Here is a 24,336-nt window from a genome sequence, read left to right as displayed (position 1 = left end):
CTTACGGGGCACGGTGGCTATAGGAAGTACTTGCGTCGCTTCGAGTTGGACAAGTCTCCCTACTGTCCTGAATGCGATGCTACACCCGAGGACCCGCAGCACGTTATGTTCCATTCTCCCAGATTTCTGCAGCAGAAAGGGATGTTAAACAGCATCTTGGGGACGGACAAAAAGCCCTCCAACCTGGTGGAAGAGATGCTGAAGTCGGAGGAAAACTGGATGGCGGTAAATGAGGCAGTAACCGATGCAGACAAAACTCCTCTAGTTGGATCGAGCTCGGAAGGCGGCGCGACGGAGACGCGAGATGGACGAGCTGGTATAGCGACCCTGAACCTCCCCCGCGAAGTAATACTTCAGGATGGTCCCGCGGGGAGGGGCGGAAGAGTAGGGGTGGTTTTAATGGGTGCGAATCCCACACACTGCTGCAACCTGGCGCAGCAGCATCTTTCTAAGATTTCCACCTCCATCCATAAATATGTATATATATATATATATAATAGATGACCCGGCAAACGTTGTTTTGCCATAAAAATTATTTCTAGGTAATTTCTAGTGTAGACAGAAAATAACTAACTTATTGGAAGTGTGTAAGGATGTGGTATATGCGTGAAATAGGCATGGTGCGCCGTGAACGATGAGGGAATATAAAAATAACAGACGCCTAACATTATTATTTTTAAGTTATTATAATTTGTATTCCTTAAAATTATATATCTTTAATTAATTACGACAGTTACACTAACAAACAATATCAATATCTTAATGCTATAGCGTGAACAATATTTTTTGTTAGCCTATCTTTAGCTAACACAAACAGGATGGTTTCCCACTCGAGAGCATGCCACGTATAACTGTCCGTGTGAAAAACATGGTGTGCTTAAATCTGAGCCACAAAGAGACATCGTTTGGCCTTGGGATTTGTTGATAGTCATTGCAAATGCCAAACTAATCAGAAACTGAATACGTTTGAATTGAATTGGCACATCTGTAGGTGTAATAGGAATCCGTGGTATTAATATATTTTCACCTCGGAACTTGCCATTTAAAACGTGGGCTGTGATAACGTTTTTCATTAATTTTCGAATGACTAATCGCGTACCGTTGCATAGCCGTGGCGGGCTCAAATTATGCGGTGGCATGCCTGGCAAATCCAGTGAGTTCAAAAACTCCGTGGGAAAATTGACAGCTTCGCTGGCATCACAAACTGTGTCAATAGATTTGTATGATACCAAGTTCCCTGGCAACAGCTGCAACATTTTTTTGCCGCTAAAATTGCTCTTTCTGCAAGCCACTCATGATTTATGTACTATGTGTGTACATCGGGAAATATTTGTTCAATGAGAGTATCTTGCGAATCAACGATTGTGCAGAAATCGGTCGGTAATTTTACGCATCTATTATAGTTTCATCTATAGCAACTTTTCCATCACCGATATCTAAGAGTTTTTGAGAATGTTTGAGCGGATGGATCTTGAAGCATTTGAACGCGCATATTTACTTTCAGCTGTATTTTTCAACATTACGCCACAATGGAGATGATTTTAAGCAAACGTTGATCTCATCAGCGTATGTTGAACGTGGAATGGCGGGAAGTGTTTGTACGTGTTGAGTGCTTTTGAGGTTATGTAAATCACTTGATTAACTAATCGTGCAAAATACACTCAAAATTAATAATTTTATTATTATTAATAAAATAGGAATAATTAATACATAATATGAGAGTTACACTGAGATAGCAAAATGATAATTGTAAACGTTACTACTACACTTGATGCATAAACAAAAATGATGGCCGAAAACTGTGTATGGAGTGAGAGAAGTCTTATTGTATGAGAGAAACAGGAGACCGGCTTCGGCCTCATCCCTACTCCGTGCTGTTTATTAGGAAGTGACACGGGTATAGTCTGGCAATTATGTCCTGCTCCAATAAAAGCGCGGGAAATTTTAAAAATCTAGCACTGGTACATATCAGGAATAAACTATAATAACAAAAAACATTCAATATTCATTTTTATAAATAAAAAAATGTAAGCTCAAGGAAATTTTAATAGGGAAATTCGAAATAGAGTCAAAATATTTACAAAAAAGACGATAATTGATTAGTTATCGAGCTGGATGAAAAATGATTAAATTACTAAAAAATAAGGGTTGGTGATAGAAGAGTAAAAATTTAGGGTTGTATGTATTTTTTAATGCCACATTATAGAAAAATAAAAATAAAAAATGTTGCCCAAAAATTTAAAAAAAATGTTAAGAGTGGACAACCCTTATCACTTAGGGGTATGAAAAATAGATAGTAGCCGATTCTCACACCTACTGAATATGCAGATAAAATTTCAAAAGAATCGGTCAAGCCGTTTCGGAGCAGTATGGTAACCAATATTGTGACGGGCGAATTTAATATATAATATAAGAGATATAGTTAAAAAAGCCCACGGACCCTCTTCCCGCCCAACCGGACCGAGGGGCGACCAACCTAAGAATAGGCTGAAGGCAACATCCAAAGGCCCGCATCACAGCGATGATGCGTTTTAACGCAAAGTGTGTCCGACCATGCGAAAATGTATTACTACATCCCGATTGTCGCAAACACTTCAGCCAATGACGCGGAGGTTCTACACTACAAAGCCATGGATCTTATATCGAAGACAGTGCGGATCAAGACTGAAACCCATTAGGTCAGATTGTTACCGGACAGGACTCTTCGGACTATAGCACAGGTTACAAGGATAACCGCTTTTTGCATCTCCATGTATAGTCCAGCCCTAAGATCGAGCGTTTTTAGCGCTTTATGTAAGTTCTGCGGGACTAATCCCGTCGCCGAAATTATCACTGGGACTACTTCGATTTTTTGTAGTCTCTAAGTCTGCTTCATATCGTCCGCCAAGGGGCCGTAGTTCCGGATTTTTTCGCACGCTCGTTGCTCCTTCAGAAGCAGAACTAGATCGGATCTTTTATGATTAACACTGTGGTCGGTGGCAATAGTCTGATCCCACAGTAGGCCCACAGACCCGATCATTTTCCAAGGTTCTCTACGAAGTATGCTTATAATAAGGATGGTAGGTGCCACTAAGTTATACTTCAACGCAAGGTTTTGATGGCGAATCTTGCAGACGGAGTTATGACGATTGATGTACTCGGTACTGCTCAACATCCTGCACGCAGATGTTATGTGCTGGATGGTCTCCTCTTCGCAGTTGCATAACCTATAACTGGAGTTGGTGATTGAGGAGTCGTGAAGAATGTACCGTTTATAATTTTTTGTTGGGAGCGAAGCATCCTGAATTGAAGTTAGGAATGCTTTGGGCCCCCTAGAAAAGTACACCATTAGTCAACCATTTGTTGGAGGCTTCGATGTCAATGCCTGACAACAACAAATTTTTGATATGACCTCCCTGAATGGGTTTCTCTTTCCACATGTCGAACTTCTGTTGGACTGAAGTAACATTCGACATGGGATCCTATTCTCTGCTTCTCAAGTTCAAAGGAGATAATTTATTATCTGCCATGACGGTATTTATATATATATGCAGGGTTAATTGGTTCGCTATTACCCGTGGGAATAAAATTGGGCACATTTGTTTAAATTCGATTGTTGGGACCCTAGGCAGACAAAGACAGAGCCGCTCAGTAACATAAGAGCGGCTCTTTGCCCTTGGCTGTTTCGGCATTTATGCCGTCCACCACCAGGGACGTCGTATGTTTTGGACGAAGCAAATTAACGAATTTATCGTCCGCGCCTATTACCGTGTCACGAGTTTTGAACTAAATCCATCAGGGTACAGACACCAACTCCATAACGCGTTCATAACCCGATTTCCATAAGTTATGTTCACGAACAGAACTTCGTCAACCACTACTAGGTGATCGTCAATAACACCTCACACGTCACTTGAGCTCGGTCTGCAGTCATCAACTTCCGGGCTAGTCAAAGGAGCAACACAAGTACTCCACCTGTAAGGCATTCCATGAACCCTGTAAACAGGACAAGCTTAATGACTGGGGATCTCGACCCAATTTATAACGAAGCTTTGACCGCTTTCGAAGTCGTATTTACAGAATATGGTGAGATTCTCTCAGACGCTAGGCCAAAGATCAGAGAATCATTGCTGCTATTGACTGAATTTAGGCCGATCGTTTGGCTAGCGATATTACTGCTACAGAGTTTCACAGCCTCGCCTACGTTGCAGCTGCCTCCATAATCAACATCTTAGAGCGAATAACAGAGGTATGCGCAGGAGAACCCTACCCTTCTGGGTGTTTTGGAGTCGAAAAATTGAGAGAGGTGATTGGTCGCGTCGCGTAACCACTCCTTGGAAATCCATCATCAAGATTGCACAGCTGTATTGCCAACATCATTGGAAACTACCACCTTTTCAATGATATGCCAATCGAAGAAATCCTCGAGGTCCTGAAGCAGAAACTTGTGATATGCTCATTTCAATCAGCAAATCATACCGTCCACAAGATCTTCACTTCAGTTTTGTGTGCGAACATCTTGAAACATCTTGTTGTTCGCAAATTGATAGCTGAGGAGCAAAAAGGATGCGCAAAAGGCTCCCGAGGCTGCAGGGAATAGCGTATCATCGATACGGTAGCTGTAAAGCAAGCTGTCCACTAAAAACGAAATATCTCGACAGTCTACATCGATTATAAATCAGCCTTTGACTCCATATCATATTCGTTCCTACAAGTGTTACGCATGTATAAAATCAACCCGAAAACAGTAATGAAGAATTGGAGCACGAAGCCATTGGTATCCTCACAAACATCAGGAGAGATACCAATTAGACGTGGCATTTTTGAAGGTGACTCTCTAAACCCACTGTGGTTCTGTTTGGCTTTGAATCCACTATCCCATCTTTTGCATGACACCAAATGCGGCTTCCAAGTCAAAGACGGTATATAGTCGAAATGTACATTAAGTCATTCAATGTATATTGATGACATTAAATTTAATGCCAGAGACGAGAACCAACTTCGCTCCTAGCTGGACATCATCCAGTTCAGCAGGGATATCGGCATGAAGTTGGGTTTGGAGAAATGCCGCATAAAAACAATTGTTCGGATAAAACACAACGACAACGAATGATACAGCCATAATAACATCCAAAGTGGGGTTACCTCGACATATTACAAGCAACAACACCTCTTGTGGTGATAAATAAATCTAAGTTGCTGGGGGAATTTGAATGGCATATGGATCTTGTCCTTAAAATTGGGCTTTTCGCGAAAAATAAAATCATGGTAATCAACACCTTCGCCACTCCCGTCCTATATACTTTCGGTGTGTCACAGTGGAGCAGTGCCGATTTAGAATCTGTCAACAGACGGGTAAGGGTAGTTCTTGCAAACAACAACATGCAAAATAGAGCTGCCGAAAAATTAAGGGTCGCCATCACAGGTCATTAGGAAAGAAGGGGGTACTCTATTTAAAAACATTGCACTACAATCACGTTCATTCTCTTTGTGAGTTTTTCTATGAGGAACAGTCCTCTAGCCAAATACATCAGGCAACCGTTATGGCAGATAATAAATTATCTCCTCTGAATTTGAGAAGCAGAGAATGGGATCCCACGTCGAATGTTACTTCAATGCAACAGAAGATATGTGGAAAGATAAACCCATTCACGGAGGTCATATCAAAAATTTATTGTTGCCCAATGCCTGGCATCGAAGCCGCCAACAAATGGGTTATTAACTGTGTACTTTTCTATGAGGCCGAAGCATTCCTAAGTTCAATTGAGGATGCTTCAGTACCAACAAAAAATTACAAACGGTACATTCTTCACGAACACTTCCATGCCTCAAGTGTCATGCAAAGATTCACGTGTGTTTGCCGGTGCGTGGATATAAAAAACCTACGCAAGCAAACGCGGGAATTCGCGTACATCTAACGATACAATTACACGTGAGCTAAGTTTGGAAGTAAAAATTTAAAAGAAAGACGGCTCGACCGCGCACATGGAGAAGCAAATTTCCCGACCTGAATAGCTCAATCGAAACGAAGGATCCAGGCCGGATCATATCCTCGATCTTTGTGGTTCCCACCCTTCCCTAACATCCTCAGGACATTATATATGATGAACCCATGCTCGAGCTGGTGATCTAAAGGACGCTCTGCTGACCGAATACCTGCGACGTATAAAGCTGGTACTGAAATCGCATCTCTCGGCGAAGCATAAAATAAGCCCATTGAATGTATCCGTTATCCCTTCACTGGCTTATTCATTCGGAATATTGCCGTGAACGAAAACCGATTTGAAAAACGTCCAGCGGCGGATACGGAAAACCATGTCCAAATTCTAAATGCATCATCCAAACTCTGCCGTAGAGCGGATGACATCGTGACGTTGGAGGTAGCGGCGCGGCACAGCATCACTGCCAAGTCGACTCACAAACCTGGCGTCCACCGAGATTTTCTTAACTCGGAAAATAAATACAAATAATAAAATCCGATAGCTTCAGTCTCAATGGCTGTACGGTACCGCAGCGTCTCAGGAAGTAGCTGGGGAAAGTACAGGAACTTTGCAGACTTGCAGATTACTCACTGACGAAGCTATCGCCACACCTGGCAGTTAGGTATAAAATGCCATACTGTACACAATCTGTGGCGACCACTTCAGCAGGTTCGCATAGGCAGGGGAAATGAGCCTCCTAATCATCCACTCCCACTACAAAATAATACCGGAGCGGGTACAACATCTTACCACCCCTTTGTTGCACCAGAGGTTCGTCGAGCGTTTTGTGCAATTCTGCGAGTCGCAGACCAGACGCAGCGATACAATCCTGGCCATCATCAGGGAGCGTGTTCGACACAAGATCATCGCGGGAACCGGTGATCAAGAGTTGACGGACGCAAATACGGCGGCATTAATAACACCACGGCGCCCTCCAGGCAACAGTTTCAGTACTCGTCGAAGTACTATTCTCCACCGTCCAACTGAAGTCTTCATTGAAGTTCGGTACGGATTCCAAAGAACGTTTATAGAATCATCGGAAATGGATCCTTTTCATACACCAGGTAATCCGGGGCTCCAGCAACACTGAGAATTCTATCTCAAAGCAATGATAACATTGCATTTGTACAGTGTGCTGATATGTCGCTGCTGCAACTACAATTACTTGTATATTGTGGTGCAATTCGCTTTGGCGTTATTGGATTGAGTGACAGAAGAGGTCCACCATGAAAAATTCGTCTCAAACCTCGACGGCGAGACATCGCTAGACTGATTCATATCAACACTAGCAATGCCAGTAGACGGGTGGGAAATAAAGTGCAGAGGGTTTACACGAATTATGCCATCCCCTGTGAAACACCCGTAGTCGAAATTCTGGACAGACTAAAGCAGAAACTTTCTGTCATATATAGTCAGCTGTGACGGTATCACTCCAGAAGCGAGAGAATATTGGGGTGGCCTTTGGGGGTTACCAGCCTAATCACGATCAAAGCCAGTACAAAGACCTGAGGAGGCCCTGGTCTGGATCGGGTGTGGAATTGCAGGTATAAGAAATTTACTATGCACATAACATACCATTAGTCGGCCGGAGGAATTTCCATCCTTCCTCACTACGGGGATTACCTACCTTATCCCTAAGAAAGACACGGTGCAGCACCCCGCAGACACAGGACCGATTATTTGCTTACCAACCCTCTACAAATTCATAACGTCCATCATTAGTGAAAGGGTTAATGCGCACCCGAGACCAACAACATTCTGTCCGAAGAGCAGAAGGGCGGCTGAGTTGCTTCAAGGGGTTGCAAAGAGCAACTCATTATCGACCCGGTAGTTGTAGGACAAGCAACTAGAAGCCAAAGAAACGTCTTTAGTTACTATGCCGATTATACCAAGGCTTTCGATAGCATCTCGCATACCTTGCTAATCGATGTCCTACATCTGTATCGCATTGATCCCAAACTAATAAAGTTTTTGGCGACAGTCATGGAAGAGTGGCACACCACCTTAACAGTGCGTACATTTGAGGGCGCTAATACCACAGAGCCCATCCATGTACGGAGAGGCATCTTCCAGTAGGAATGAGTTCCCTTTGGTTTTGCATGGCATTGAACTTGCTCTCATGGCTACTGAACGATGCTAGAGAGCACGGTTTTGCAATAAAGTATGGCCTATGTGCTAAGTGCGAACTGACACACTTGATGTATTTAGATGACATCAAGCTGTATGCTGGTACTGACGACCACCTTCGAAGTCTATTGCGAATAGTAGACATGTTCAGCCGTGATATTCGGATGGAGTTTGGATTAGAAAAGTGTCGAATCCAAGCCGTCCGCAAAGGTCATCAGGAGCCGCAAGCCGGACATAGCATTGGTGACCTCCAGATTGAAACTACGACCGAGATAGACTTCTACAAGTATCTAGGAATTCTGCAAGGAACCCATGCTCGAGTTGGTGATCTGAAGGTGCTCTGCTGAAATCGCATATCTCAGTGAAGAATAAAATAATCGCATTGGATGTATTCGCTATCCCTTCATTTGCTTATTCATTCGGAATATTGCCGTGGACGAAGACCGATCTGGAAAACGTCCAGCGGCGGATACGGACAACTATGACCAAATTCCGAATGCATCACCCAAACTCTGCCCTGGAGCGGATGAACCTGCTTCGTGACATCGAAGGTAGGGGCGTGGTTGACGTCGCGGCACAACATCACCCAAAATCAAGTCACTGCGCGCTTATTTTTACAGCAAAGAGCAGGCGAGTCCCTTGCATGCAGCTGTTTGTACGGATCTTTCAATTCTCTGAGTGGGATGAAGTCAGACCAAAAGCTGATCGATGAATGGAAATCGAAGGCAATGCACGGTAACACGTGAATTGTCTTTGGGGGAGCTCTTTGCTGAGACGGAGGTACTTATGCGTGGTATTCAGGACAGAGGCCACCTGAGCTTTTAACAGACTAATAATGAAAGGCCAGGTGGAGAACGACCAGTGCAGGATGTGTGGTTCGACGTTGAAGACGTTGGAACATCTCACTTCTGGCTGCATTAAAATGGCACAGGTGCAATACTCCACCAGGCATAACGCTATGAGGAAGGTGATTCAACATATTCGGTTTGCGGGTGTGAGCCGCAGGCATTACTTGATAGTACTGCTTACAGCATTTATTGAAACATATCAGTTCTGACTGATCGCCATATTCCACACAACAAGTCTGTCTTGTTGTTAGTTGGCAAGGCGGGTTGCTCCGCGTATATTATTGATGTCGCCTTTCCCTATAATTGCAACAATGAACCAAAATACATGAAGAGGAAGAATTATGAGCTAATCATAGAAATTTGGCGTCTCGAGCGGGTGGTTGTAGTTCTCATATTATTGTCAGCTGCAGGCATTGTACCAAAATTCCTCAATGGCTTCCATTGATGTGCTGGGGTACAGTCTGGTTCGAACCATGCGGAAATATACCATTCTTCATACCTTTGTGGCGCAGCAGGATTGGCAAGACTCGAAATTCATTTCGGCGCTCTCCACGCGTTTTAGAACTCGCCACAGCAGTAGAGAGCCAGCGGTGAGAAGCGGCCGTTGGTTGGAGACAGAGGGGGCGCAAGGAGAACAACCGGTCTCTTCTGCTCCAGCCTTCGTAGCCGTCGCACACATAATGGAGCGCTTAGTAAAAAAAAGTACCGGTTTCCTTTTATCACACTTTTATTTTATAACAAAAAGAGTAGTATAAGGTAAGTAAAATCTATTGTATAAAGATTATGAAATATACCAGCTAGTAATAAAAGAGTGCATTGTTGTTTCCCATCAGTGACAGGCATTCGTCGGTTCTTGGGACTCTTGGATAAAGTGCGCAGAACTAGAGGACCATTAGTGACCATGAAGGATCGAGGAGAAGTTTTGGCTTGTTCACTCTTCCGCACAATATTATTACGCTAGCTGTGACAGAACCCTTCGATAAAATGCCGATTCAGAGCTTTTAGGAATATAATCGCCGTTCGTATGAGTCAACCCATCAAAACAGGAAAGAAGAGTGACGGGGCAGCATCGATGCAAATGCTACTTTAATTTGATCCTGGAAGGTGGAAAAACGTGTCGCTAGGACCAGATAAATTCCGCCGAAGCCGGTCCCAAGCCCGGTCGTGAAAGGAGGAGGGATAGATAGCTTCAGTCTGAATGGCTGTACGCCACCGCAGCGTCTCAGGGGGTAGGTGAGGAAAGTGCAGGAACTTTGCAGTCTTGCAGATTACTCACTAAGGAAGCTATCTCAATACCTGGCAGCTAGGGATAAAATGCACCACCAACAATGAGAAGAAGGAGAAATTTGAGGTCCGGTACGGATAACCGGCGGGAGTCGTCTGACTTGGTGACTGGGTCGGGCTCTCGTAATGGACAGCATGGCGTCGAAACCGCTAGTCGTGGGGCGGTTCGATGTCTAGGCGCCACGACGACCAGGAGCACAGCTCCGCCTGCTGCAGCTGTTTCGCCACAATCTGTGGCGACCACTTCAGCAGGTTCGCGCAGGAAGCGGATGAAATGGACTGAAGAAATGAACCTCTTCATCATCCGCTCCTACTACGAAATAACGGCGGGGGCGGGTACAACATCTTACCGCCCCTTGTTGCACCAGAGATTCGTCGAGCGTTTCCCGCAATTCGCGCACGTGACTGTGCAGCGAGTCGCAGACCAGTACCGCTTTATTACTCGCAGCGACACAATCCCGGCCACCATCAGGGAGCGTGTTCGACTTGAAATCATCGGGGAAACTGGTGACCAAGAGTCCATGGGGGCAGAGGCGGCGGCATCAACAACACCACGCCGCACTGCAGGCAACAGGTTCAGTACTCGCCGAAGCACTCTTTTCCACCGTCCAGCTGAGGTTTCCGCTGAGGTTCGGGACGAATTCCAAAGAGCGTGTATGGAATTCTCGGATATGGATCCTTTGCATAGACCAGGTATTCCCAGGCTCTATGCATCTCCAGCAACTCCGGGAATTCTATCTCAAATCAATGATGAGATTGCATCTCGACTGTGTGCTGATATGTCGCTGCTGCAACTACAATCACTTGTGTATTGTGGTGCAGTTGCGGCTATTAGATTGCACGGTCAGAAGATTTGCTTTCGCGTTATTGGTTTGAGTGACAAAAGAGATCCACCATGGAAAATTCGTCTGGAACGTCGGCGGGACTCACTAAGGCAGAACATTGCTATACTGATTCAGATCAGCACTGGCAGTGCCAGCCGACGGGTGAGAAATAAAGTGCAGAGGGTTTACCGGAACTATGCCATCCCCTGTGAGACACCCGTTGTTGAAATTCTGGACACACTAAAACAGAAACTTTCTGTCATATGCAGTCGGTTACGACGGTATGGCGAAAGTTATTCCAGACGTGTCCAGAATGCAACATACGCGAGGAACCAGCGGAGCTTTTTCATATCTCTCAACGAATCCCAACAGAGCGTCCAGACAATACAGTTCTCGGTGACGGAAGCGAAAGAGTATTGGGGTGGACTTTGGGGGTTACCTGCCCAGCATGCTGAGCATGCTGAGTGGATCACCGCCGAAGGCACCCGCCATGCCAATACACCTGGCATGAATTTCGCGGATGTTACCGAAGAGGAAGTTCGACGAGCCATAAACAGTTCGAAGAACTGGAGGGGCCCAGGTCTGGATCGGGTGCAGAATTTCTGGTATAAGAAATTTACCAGCGTACACAGTCGGTTGGCATGCAGTATAAATGAGGTCATGAGTCTGCCGGAGGAATTTCCACCTTTCCTCACTGTGGGGATTACCTACCTTATCCCTAAGAAGGACACGGTGCAAGACCCCCCGACACAAGACCGATCACTTGCTTACCAACCCTCTACAAATACATCACGTCCATTATTAGTGGAAGGATCAATGCGCACCTCGAGACCAACAACATTCTGTCCGAGGAGCAGAAGGGCTGCCGAGTTGGGTCAAGGGGTTGCAAAGAGTAACTCATTATCGACTCGGTAGTTGTAGGACAAGCAACTAGAGGCCAGAGAAACCTCTTCAGTTGCTATATCGATTACGCCAAGGCTTTCGACAGCGTTCTGCATACCTGGTTAATCGATATCCTACATCTGTATCGCATTGATCCGAAACTAATAAAGTTTTTGGCGACAGTCATGGAAGGGTGGCATACCACCTTATCAGTCCGTACATCTGAGGGCGCTAATACCTCAGAGCCCATCCGTATACGGAGGGGCATCTTCCAGGGGGATTCATTGAGTCCCCTTTGGTTTTGTATGGCACTGAACCCCCTTTCATGGCTACTGAATGATGCTAGAGGGCATGGTTTTGCAATAAAGTATGGCCTATGTGCTAAGTGCGAACTGACACACTTGATGTACTTAGATGACATCAAGCTGTATACTGGTACCGACGACCATCTTAGAAGTCTGTTGCGAATAATAGACATGTTCAGCCGTGATATTCGGATGGAGTTTGGATTAGACAAATGTCGAATCCAAGCCATCCGCAAAGGTCATCACGAGCCACATGCCGGACATAGCATTGGTGACCTCCACATCGAAGCTATGACCTAGACAGACTTCTACAAGTACCTAGGAATTCTGCAAGGAACCCATGCTCGAGTTGGTGATCTGAAAGAAGCTCTGCTGTCCGAATTCCTTCGACGTGTAAAGCTGGTGCTGAAATCGCATCTCTCGGGGAAGAATAAAATAAGCGCGTTGAATGTATTCGCCATCCCTTCACTGGCTTATGCATTCGGAATATTGCCGTGGACGAAGACCGATCTGGAAAACGTCCAGCGGCGGATACGGACAACTATGTCCAAATTCCGAATGCATCACCCAAAGTTTGCCGTGGAACGGATGAACCTGCCTCGTGACATCGGAGGTAGAGGCGTGGTTGACGTGGCGGCACAACATCATCGCCAAGTCGACTCGCTGCGCGCTTATTTTTACAGCAAAGAGCAGGCGAGTCCGTTGCATGCGGCTGTCTGTAAGGCAGACTGTAGACTGACTCCACTTAACTTGAAGGATCGATCCTTCAATCCTCTGAGTGGGGTGAAGTCGGACCAAGAGCGAATCGATGAATGGAAGTCGAAGGCAATGCACGGTAAACAAGTGAATTGTCTTTGGCAGCCATTTGTCGATTTGCATCTGTCGAACAGATGGCTGTGTGCTGGGGAGCTCTTTGCTGAGACGGAGGGGTTTATGTGTGCCATTCAGGATGGCATGGTCGCCACCCGAGCTTATAAAAAGCTCATCATGAAAGAACGGGTGGAGAACGACCAGTGCAGAATGTGTGGTTCGGCGTTAGAGACGTTGGACCATCTGATTTCTGGCTGTACTGTTATGGCACCGGTGCAATACATCACCAGGCATAATGCTGTATGTAAGGTTATCCATCAAAACCTTGCATATAAGCATGGGCTGATCACGGGAACATGTCCGGTTTACCGATATGAGCCGCAAGCAGTACTTGATAGTTCTGCTTACAGCATGTACTGGGACCGGTAAGTTCTGACTGATCGCCATACCGCACACAATAAGCCTGACGTACTGTTAGTTGACAAGACGGGTCGCTCCGCGTATATTATTGATGTTGCTATCCCCCATAATAGCAACATTGAACGGAAATACGTGGAGAAGAAGGTGAACTATGAGCCATTGGCTCGGGAAATCAAAGAAATTTGGCGTCTCGAGCGGGTGGTTGCAGTTCCCATAATATTGTCAGCTACAGGTATTGTACCTAAATCCCTCACGGCTTCCCTTGATGTCCTGCGACTTTCGCACAGTCTGGTTCAAACCATGCAGAAGTACACCATTCTGCATACGTGCTCGATGTTGCGGGGAGTACTCGACGAATTCTCCCACTGACCTACCACCGGCCACCACCACCAGTGCCCCTTTTAGTTTTTAAGTAGGTAGGATCGTCCGAGCCTAAAGGCTTGGCACTTAGTGCTAGTATTAGGTAAAATCCGGTATCTGCCGAGATTGTGATAACTCGATAAATAATAATCGTTGGTGCAACAATCCATGTTGGATCAGGGCCTTGAAGTGTGTTAGAGCACTTCATTCAAGACCGTAACGGTACACTAGGAGGCAATGTGGTCAGCATTGCGCTCGACCGAGATTATTACCCTGATTTGAATCAGGTACTCATTCGCAGCTTAGTCGACTGGTGTCCGACATCAAATTACGATACAAATCCCACTGCCACCAGCGAGATTTGAACCGCGACCTTCCGTACGATAGCCTTGCGCTCTAACCACTCAGCTATTCGGACAACAATTATTTTAAATAAACTTTATTCGCACGGTGGCTGAATTGGATAGAAATCTATCATTACGTGCTTCAAAATACTAAACGTATTCAAATGTTGCTGGAAGTTCTCGACAGGTTCTCCAACCTAGCCGTTTCAATTTAAAAGCAGTTTGGCTCTTACACCCTATGCATTCATGCGAGACCCTCCCCGAAATGACCATGACCAGAATTTTTTACTAAGGGGTTAATTTTCCTCAACCCGAGGGAACAGCGTGCCTACTTGTCTTGCTACCATCTCCAAGATCTTCAGTTCAGTTCTTTACGTGAACATCAAAAGGAATAGCTTGTAATCGATACGGTAGCTGTAAAGCAGCCTCTCCACTAAAAACGAAATATCTCGACAGCCTACATCGATTATAAATGAACCTTTCACTCCATATCACGTTCATGGTTAGTAAAAGTGTTACGCTTGTACAAAATCAACCCGAATGTGATTCCTCTCTTGAGAACAATAATGCAGAATTGGAGCACGAAACTATCGGCATACTCACAAACATGAGGCGTGGCATCTTCCAAGGCGACTCTCTAAGCCCGCTGTAATCTTTGTTTTGCTTCGAATCCGTTATCCCATCTTTTCCATGAAAGCAAATCCGGATTCCAATCCAAGCATAGCATATTGTTAAAATGTACATTAAGCCATTTATTGTATATTGACGACATCAAATTTTAAGCCGAAAATCAACTTCCCTCCTTGCTGGACATCACCATTCAGTTCAGCAGGGATATTGTCATGCAGTCGGGTATGGAGAAATGTCTCATAAAAACAACTGATCGGCGAAAACACACCGACCACCAAGAATACAGCCATATTAACATCCAAATTGAGGGTATAGATTCGGGTGACGTCAACGAACAACTACGCATATTGCAAGCAACTACACCTGCTGTGGTAATAATAAAATCTAAGCTGGTTGGGGAATTTGAACGGCGTCTGGATCTTGCTCTTAAAACGGAGCTGTTCGAGGAAAATAAAATCGCAGTAATCAACACCTTCGCCATTCCCGTCCTTCTATACACTTGCGGTGTAATACATTGGGGAGACACCGATTTAGAATCTGTCAATGGATGGGGAAGGGTAGTTCTTGCAAACAACAACATGCATAGTAGAGCTTCCGAAAAATTAAGGACCACTATCCCGCGTCATCAGGAAGGAAGGAGGTACTCGATTTAAAAACATTGCACTACAATCAAGTTCATTCTCTTTTTCTGTGAGAAACAATCCTCTAGCCAAATACATTAAGGTACCGTCATGGTAGATAATATATTATCTCCTTTGAAGAAGTTGGTAACAGAGGGTCGACATATGGGAAGAGAAACACATTCACCGAAGTTGTATCAAAAATTTGTTGTTGCCAGGCATTGGCATCGTAACCTCCAACAAGTAAGTTGAGTAATGGTGGATTCCTCCAGTTGTAGGTTATGCAACTGTGAAGAGGAGACCATCCAATACATATCATCTGCCTACAGGATGTTGAGCAGTACCGAGTACACCAATCGTCATAACTCCGTCTGCAAGATTCTCCATCAAAGCCATGGGTTGAAGTATAATTTAGTGGCAACCTACCATCCTTATTATAAGTATACTCTGCAAACAATCTTGGAAGATGATCGGGTCAAACTACTGTGGGATCACACTATTGCCACCGATCACAGTGTTTATCACAACAGGCCCGATCTATTTCTGCTTCTCAAGCAAGAACAAGCGTGCTTTATAATCGATGTAGCCATACCGTTGGACCGGAACACTGTTGAAAAACAGCACGAAAAAATCCGGAACTACGGCCCCTTGGCGAACGATATGAAGCAGACTTGGAGACTATAGAAGATCGAAGTAGTCCCAGTGGTAATTTTGGCGACGGAATTAGTTTCGCAGAATTTACATAAAGCGCTGAAAACGCTCGATCTTGGGGCTGGACTATACAGAGAGATGCAAAAAGCGGTTATCCTTGCAACCTGTGCTGTAGTCCGAAGAGTCCTGCCTGGTAACAATTTGACCTAGTGGGCTTCAGTCTTGATTCGTACTGTCTTCCATTTAAGATCTATGCCTCTGTAGTATGGAACCACTGCGTCATTGCTTGAAATGTTTGCGACAATGGGGGGTGTCCAACACATTTTCGCATGGTCGCGTTGAAACAAATCACCGCTATGATGCGGGCCTTTGGATTTTGCCTTCAGCCTATCCTATGGTTGGTCGCCCCTCGGTCCAGTTGGGCGGGAAGAGAGTTCCTGGGCATACAATATCATTACAATTCGATAGAGCCAAATGGCGAAACCAATCACGACGTGCCAACCCCGCTTGTGAACTGGACAAAGGTTGAAGAAAAAGAAGAATATTTGTATATGTATGTGCCAAATTTATATTAATAGCAACAGCTCTTATTGTGGAAAGCGCTTGTGATAAACGGCGAGAGACATAGACACTATACCCATTTGAATAAGGTTCTGTTTAACACAAAAACTATAAAGCCTTTGATTTTAGGAAATAAATAAACCTAAAAAATTTCATACAGATTGTATTGTTTGACCGCCCAATCCTGTTATTTAAGATTGAGGTTGAAGCAATTACTTTTGCTGTGTTTTCTTCCAAGTTCTGCTGAACAGTCACGGCATCATCAGGAAATCTGAAACAAAAAGTGATAGACCAAAATGCATTCAAGTTCAAATTTATATGATAGAACATTAATGATTACGAACATCACTTTTAAAAAACATCACTTTTAAAAAAATATTTTTGACGTCAATTAAAATCTTACGGTATGGCCGTATCTACGCTACATCATGCGACGCAGGCACAAATTGCAGTCAAAGTATCTTTGTACCAATTGCTTTTAATATGGTTTTGTTTCACACACCCATGAAAAAATACAGCCATTTGAAGACCAAATATCATTGCACCAGGCAAACATTTTTTCAAATCTTTGCTTTTCTAGCATCTTTATACATTTTGGCATTGAAGTGTATTATATGGAAGTATACTGAGAGAGTTGGATAATTCCATAATGATGACCAGCATAGATGGAAAGCTGGTACCTAAGGTAATCCCAGTTTTAGCTTTCCATTCTTCATAAGAATTTTCAATCAAACGTTGCGTACTTTTCTGACGTGGGAATTTGGAACTGTTTAGCGGAGTTGCAATAATTTTACATTTTCTTGGATTGATTTACCTCCCTTGGTACCAAAAATAGCTTTCATTTGCAGGGTTTTGTCTAAAACAAAACCTTTTTAAAATCAATTTATTGTCTGATCGTCACAAGCATTTTTCTCGGAAAACGGATATAGCGACTAATATCATAGGGGTAAAGGTGTGAACTGTGAATGCTCACGCATACAGTACGTTACATCATACTACGTCGAATTTAAAGGGGGTCCCGCATAAATGCAAAAGGAGAATGTATTTTTTTTCATCAAATATAGTTATGTTGGGCATCAAATGGAAGGTCTCGGTTAGCACTTCCCGAAGCTGGTCCCAGTTTTGACATTTGTTCGCAAGATGGGGAGCGCGGGGGGTCGAAATTGATGATTTTTAACGGACCCATTATTAGAAACTACCCAAGAAGCAACCACCATATGGTGTCTAGCCTCCGAAACCCTCCATACCGATATCTACTCAAAATGAAGTCGATAATAATCTATAACTACAATTTTTAAATTCCCCTTAAATTCATCCTAGAATTACGAAATTTTCCAGGAAGGTAGGCTGTAACATTTCATACCTGAGGCGTCCAGCTTCCGCTTTCCCGACTTGTTATTGTGATGGTAAGGGCTCTCATATAAGTAAATAATATTGTATAGCTGAACGTGTCCTCTCCCTTGGACACCACCTTGTAGCGGTGGGGGAGCCTATGGTAGTTTAATATTATACTAAAGGTGTCCAAAAACACATGAAGATGGAAACAAAAGATTGTAACTCTCCAAGTGATAAGAAGCGGATCGGTCAGCGAGAAAGGATAGTGCAGCAACTCCCTTAATGAAAAGAACTGGAAACCTGACTACGACTGGCGTGTCGGTGACAATGTTGCCTAATTCTTCCAAAATACGGGAGAGGAAGGCTCAGCAGAAGGAAACTTTTGCCGTAAAGGAGAAAGGACCATCCTGCTTGTCAGAAACTTCTACTCCGCCCGTACCAGGGAAAACGGAAGAAAGGGAAGCTGGTGATGCAGATACAACTGGTTTTACACCGGTATGTGGCAGCAGATCCATGCAGTCCAGACACCGTGAACCTGGGAAGGCTCCCAGCCGACGATAACGGAAGACACTGCGAAAAAAGACAAATTTTCTTGGAAATGAGGAAATGGACGTTGCTACACAGGAAGTTAGCGGCGGTTTTCATATTAGAATCCCATTATGCCTAGAAACATAAAAGTTAGTTAAATTAACTAACTAAATTAACCTACTCGCGACAAGTCTCGCAAAGTTGCAGGACTGTCCTTATATATTACTGATTCATGAGCCATGGGTTCGTTTTAACAGAATCTGTGGTATTAGATCAGTCAAGGGGACTAGAATTTTCTTCGATGAAAGATCCTCGAGACCGAGCGCCTGCTTTCTGATGTCAAAATTGTTAGAGGCAACCATGCTGAGACAAAGCTGTTCCCAGGAACTTGTTGCGGTCAACTAATTATACCAGGTTAATGGTAATAGGAGAAACGTCATAGCTGCCTCTGCTTGCTTGGCCTGCGATTCTTTCTGTTCTCCGCCGACGCAAGAACTAAGGGCTCTGTTAGTGTATGCAGAATCAAGTGGCCTTCAACATTTAATAGGTCGTAATGCGAACGCTCAGCATATTTGTTGGGCAGCAACAAATGCAAACCTAGGGGAGAGCAGTTCTTTGATGTTATCACTTCAGCTGGTCTGATGACCGCGGACGTAGGGTGCGTTCCTATGTTCGTGGGGCCAAGAAGAAGTGAAGTAATTGACCTAGCAATCTGCGCTTCAAAATTGTTAGAGTTGATTAGAACCTGGCGAGTGCTAGATGAAGTCTCACTCTAAGATCACCGTTACTTAGAATTTAATCTGACTGTTGCAATACAAAGACGGATTGGACAAAGTTCAATGAACTTATTGGTGACAAAGTTGAGTCATCTAGGCTGCTATGGACAACAGAATTCAATTGGAAACTCGGAATTGCACACTTTAGAATGCTTTGAAGAGGTTTGTCCTACTTCTCGAGGCCCACGTGGTAAAACACAGTATGCTTTAAAAGAGTCTCGTTTGAAATGTTTTACGAGCCTCTTATATTTACGCTGTGAGTTCCGGGAGTTTAATTAGTCTTAATTTTTATTGCTTTTGCTAACACGATTTAGAAGTCATATGGTTGATTTCCGGAGTCTTTGCAGTTCTGGGTTCCACCATGGCTCGTAAAACGTTCGAAACGAGACTCTCGAGGTAAATATGAAACTAGCTCCCACAGCTTCTGGACTGTGTAGGTGGACTTTTGCCTCGACATGGGGACTTAGGCCTAAGGTAGTAATGTGGATATATGTTGCTATCATTAGGCCGATGTTCGCTTAAGAATCCGTAGTTTGGTGGGTTAAGGCGAAACAAAAGAGTTTCCGCTGTAAACCCGCCACAGTGCAAAGAACTGTGTATCTGGGTATCATCGGTGCCATGACCATGACATCCGGCGCAAGTCTGAATACATTACTCAATTTGCATTTGTTTATTCAGAGCGCTGCAATCAGAGCAGCTCATAGACTAATTCGATTAGATCTATGGGGAAACAATGGACGTGGGGGCACAGAACATTGAAAGAGTCATTGGGAGAACTGAATCTAGTTTTTGCAATGCCTTGTGATTCTCGGATCCCCATGCATCTGTTTGGTAGAAGACATGATGTTACCTTGAAATAAAGAGAAAACTAGGACGAAGCAGAAGAATGCATGTCAGAATATACTGACTGATATATATAGAAACAACGATGGCTCAAAAACAGAAGAGGGTTCTGGAGCAGGAGTCTACCTCTCCAATAAAAATGAGAATTGGGCTTTTCCCTTGGAATACACAATGATCTTCCAGGCTGAAGTGAATGTGATACTAAGAGCGGCAACCTGGATGGTAATCCGTGGCGATAGTCAAGCTGCATTGAGGGCGTTGAATAGTAGTTTGATAACTTCGATTGAACTCTACGATACGATACATACAATACGATGGAATTACTCTGGGATGTAGAGGGAAATAAAATCTCGGATGCTTTAGCAACAGAGGATTCAATTTCCCCCTTGCCCAGACCGAAACCAGCAAGTGTCAATAACATTGGCTAATGCTGCTATCAAAAACTGCGAACAAGTTTCCCATAATAACAGGTGGTTGAGCTTAATGCTGCTAAGCACACCAAACTTTTCCTATCAGAACCAAACGAGCATATTGCAAAGTTCATCCTGTCGAAAAGCAGGAAGACTTTCAGAAGTATTATTTCTATTTCTATGTGAGTACCCCACCTATGGAAGCATCAGACATCAGATTTTTGGTGCTAATGTACTCCAACTACAGCGGGTAGCATCACATCCAGTAGCGAAAATCTTGCGATACATAAACGAATCGAGGATACTCCGTTATACGGGCGCATCGAATACAATGGACCACTATTATCTGAGTGCTCAGAAACTTTGCCTCCCCCCCACCCCAAACACACACACATATGTGTTCCACCGTGAGAAACAACGCCCTCTTTACATTGACTTTTGACCGAATACTCTACGACAACACCTAGTAGCAGAGAAATTCGCCCACTGGTGTATCAAAACCACTTGGTGTCATAAGGCGCCGAAATTTAACCACCGTCACTGACCGCATCGATCATTGATTGCTGCCCTGCGAATTAAGCCACCGATAAAAAAGCGTGGGGAGAGGGAACAAGAAATGATCTCACTTACGAGATTACCACCCATTACAAATGTGGAAGAATTATAGAAAATCAAAAACAGGATCCACAAAGCGGCCTATGAAACCCTAGGGGTCAATGCAGGTAAGCGGTTCATCAACCAACATACCTGGCTTTAGAATGACCATGTTAAAATAAATAATAATAATAATCGTTGGCGCAACAATCCATGTTGGATCAGGGCCTTGAAGTGTGTTAGAGCACTTCATTCAAGACCGTAACGGTACACTAGGAGGCAATGTGGTCAGCATTGCGCTCGACCGAGATTATTACCCTGATTTGACTCAGGTACTCATTCACAGCTGAGTCGACTGGTGTCCGACGTCAAATCACGATACAAATTCCACTGCCACCAGTGAGATTTGAACCGCGACCTTCCGTACGACAGCCTTGCGCTCTAACCACTCAGCTATCCGGACATGTTAAAATAAAGATCCGTGAAGAGACGCGCCTTCACTGCGGTAAAATGCTGACTAATTGGCAAATTTACAAGAATACCAACCGAACCGTCAAGAAAGCTATTGTTTGCGAGAATCGCCTAATCGCGAACGAGGTCTCGCTTTTGCACCCCTCCGCCCTCCCTCCTCCCTTGGGGTTTTGTGAAGGTGAAATCATGATAGGAATGGGATAGCGCTGCCAAGAAAGGGTTAAAGAATCCTCGATCATCATCATAATAAAAATAGATTGGTAATATCTGTTAAGTCATTTTCAGCAAGCAGGCACTTTTGTAATTTAATCGTGCCTGCAAGTTAAAATGAAACAATGTTAATGTAGACCATGGTCGCGTAAAATGCGCATATAACACGAGGTTTATATTCACTTTTGTTATGTAATCGTGTATACAAGCGAAAGTGCAATAAACCAAACTAAATAATGTTCAGGCCGACCATGGCCAATAGCTGCTTCTGTTGTTGTTTACGGAAGGTCAGTGCACGTTTTTATTATGTAATTACTTGCACTGGCTTCCGGAAACAAAGTTGCTGGCGGAATAGGTGAAGTTTTACGTTGATTCGATGAATTAATGGAGTGTATTTTTGAATGGTCGGGGGCGCAGACATAACTCTTCACCTAGACCTAAGGCAGGACGTTAAGTAAATAGTGTAATAGGAAATAAATTTTTGAATAAAGTGGAAAAGAAAATGTTTAAGTGTTTTCTAAATTCGGACGTGAGAAGTGGGAAGTGATTTGGATTTGTGGAGCCGAGGAAGTACAGGTGAGCGATACGGTTAAAGGTTTTTCATTTTCCAGGACACAAGAGAATACCGGCCTGCAGAGCTTAGAGAGCTGCCCGCCCCACCCAAACGACTCCTGAATATAAGACCTATGCCCTAATAGCGAAGGATACTCCTTCCCAGGCGCATGCTCAAGCATTCTTGTTTTGTTGGTCCCTATAGGTTTGAAATTGTGTCTGTGGCAGTGCGTGCAAAACGAAGGAAGCTCCTTCTGTAGGACGTCCGCACCCTTCACGCATTTGTTAGATTTTGTGGCTCATGAGATGTGTCTTCAGATTTCTGCCCCTTATTATAGGCTCCGTTCCTTAGAACATATAAGGAAAGACCGACCAGTAAAAATCTACCAAAAGCTCGGAAGTGCCAAGTTCCGAATAAAAGGGATTTATTTATTTTATTTTATTTTATTAAGTCCTAGGCAAAATAAATACAAACTGTGATGGAAATCCAAGAACTTATTGATGCCCAACAAGAATTCAAGATCGAAGAAATCCGAGAGTCTTTATGCAAACTAAGTCCAGAAGACTTATTCTGAGTGTGTGAAGGATTACCAGAGGCTTATACCGTTAAATCCATCAGAGGATTTATTTTACTTTCGTGAAGATAAAGTAGGCGTTATGCAGGAAGTTTACACAAAAACCAAGGACTTCATCAACAAGGTGCATGTCCGGCTCATTCCCGAGGATGAAGAAGGTGAAGGGCCTATTGCAAGTATTGATGAACGAGCGGCTGGACAAGCACCCGAAATTCCATCTGCAGAGTTTGACAGGGGACCACGCAATCGTGCATTGGCCGCAGATGATAAAGGTCAACGTAGTGGGGCGACTCCATGGCTTGGAGAGAACAAGGGACCTACCCCGACGGCAGATTAGGACAATTAAACATTAATGGGGCCCAAGACGTGCCACCAGCAGATGGCCTCTTGGAAACACCCAGTCGAAGCACAGTTTCTTTTAGAGGAGATTTGGGAGCACGATATCCCAGGCATCACAATTACCCGGCGTGGAATAGCGAGCTTCATTCTTCCAACTATGCTAACGGCCCTGCTTAGGTACACCTAGACGATATGCCCTCCTGGAGTCGAGGATACAAGCCTAGACTCTGTCCACCAATTCTAGCTATCCCGAGTTACAGTGGCGATATTAGTCAGCACGAGCCATTTAAAAGCCTTTTCAACTCGGTGTACGATGGCTCCGAAATCGACTATGCAGAGCACATGATAATGTTTCAAAGCAAGCTGAAAGGCGATGCCAAACAGGTAATCGACCATTTGGGGGTTTACGGATAGAATTATGCTCAGGCATGGAACCCTTTGGACCGGCGGTATAGCAATCGTCGGGCGCTAATAGAGAAGCAAAGCATTCATTGACCTTCCACAAATAAGCCAGAAAGACTCCAGGATGCTTGGCAAGGCCCTGGATACAATGCGCTCTGTGGTCCAAAATCTGCGAAAAGTAGGTTTCAAGGCGGACGAAGGTGTTCCATTTATTCCCTTTATTATAACAAGGAAAATGGACATGGCGACGCGTACAGACTTCGACCTGTCGTTACAGAACCCTAAGTTATCAGTCACTCTCGATGAGGTAGATTAGTTTTTGGAAAATAGGTACGCAGTTATATCTCCTGACTGGGATGGTCTCAGTAGGATATCCCAAGCATACGACCCCAAGAAGGATGGGCAAGTCTTTCCGGTTCGCTGCTGATCGACCAGGGACCGAGAATTCAGTCCAGAAACTTAGGTTGTGGGAAAAGAAAACCAATATTGAGGTGTCTGCCGGAAAGATGTCGTTGATCGTCTGCCTCACCGTTTACTTGGATGATAGAACCCAGAAAAGTACTAAGGCACTGGTGGTAGAACGCGTGATTAAAGACCCTCTGCCGCAGGTCCCCCGCCGGGTGAAGGCGTTGCTGCAAAAGGGAAAGTTATCTGACCCAGCAATGGAACATACAT

At 44.3% G+C, this 24,336-nt stretch overlaps 1 protein-coding gene across 3 annotated transcripts in view; it reads right to left on the bottom strand.

The window, feature by feature from the left end:
* Positions 1-24,336, bottom strand: part of LOC119650945 (ras-related protein Rab-38) — a 392,470-nt gene that overhangs the window by 264,249 nt on the left and 103,885 nt on the right. Inside the window, exon 2 of one of the 3 annotated variants that reach the window (XM_038054220.1) lies at positions 16,785-16,897. The exons of 1 other annotated variant lie outside the window; for it this stretch is intronic. The gene's annotated coding sequence lies outside the window, so the exon portion shown is untranslated. The remainder of the gene's footprint in view (positions 1-16,784; positions 16,898-24,336) is intronic. One more of the 3 variants, XM_038054204.1, reaches the window with a different exon arrangement.

This window comes from Hermetia illucens, chromosome 1 (assembly GCF_905115235.1).
Source record: "Hermetia illucens chromosome 1, iHerIll2.2.curated.20191125, whole genome shotgun sequence".
In the NCBI taxonomy this organism is placed as follows: domain Eukaryota; kingdom Metazoa; phylum Arthropoda; class Insecta; order Diptera; family Stratiomyidae; genus Hermetia; species Hermetia illucens.
The sequence above is the reverse complement of the archived record's forward strand: the minus strand, read 5'-3'. Positions and strand labels throughout refer to the sequence as shown.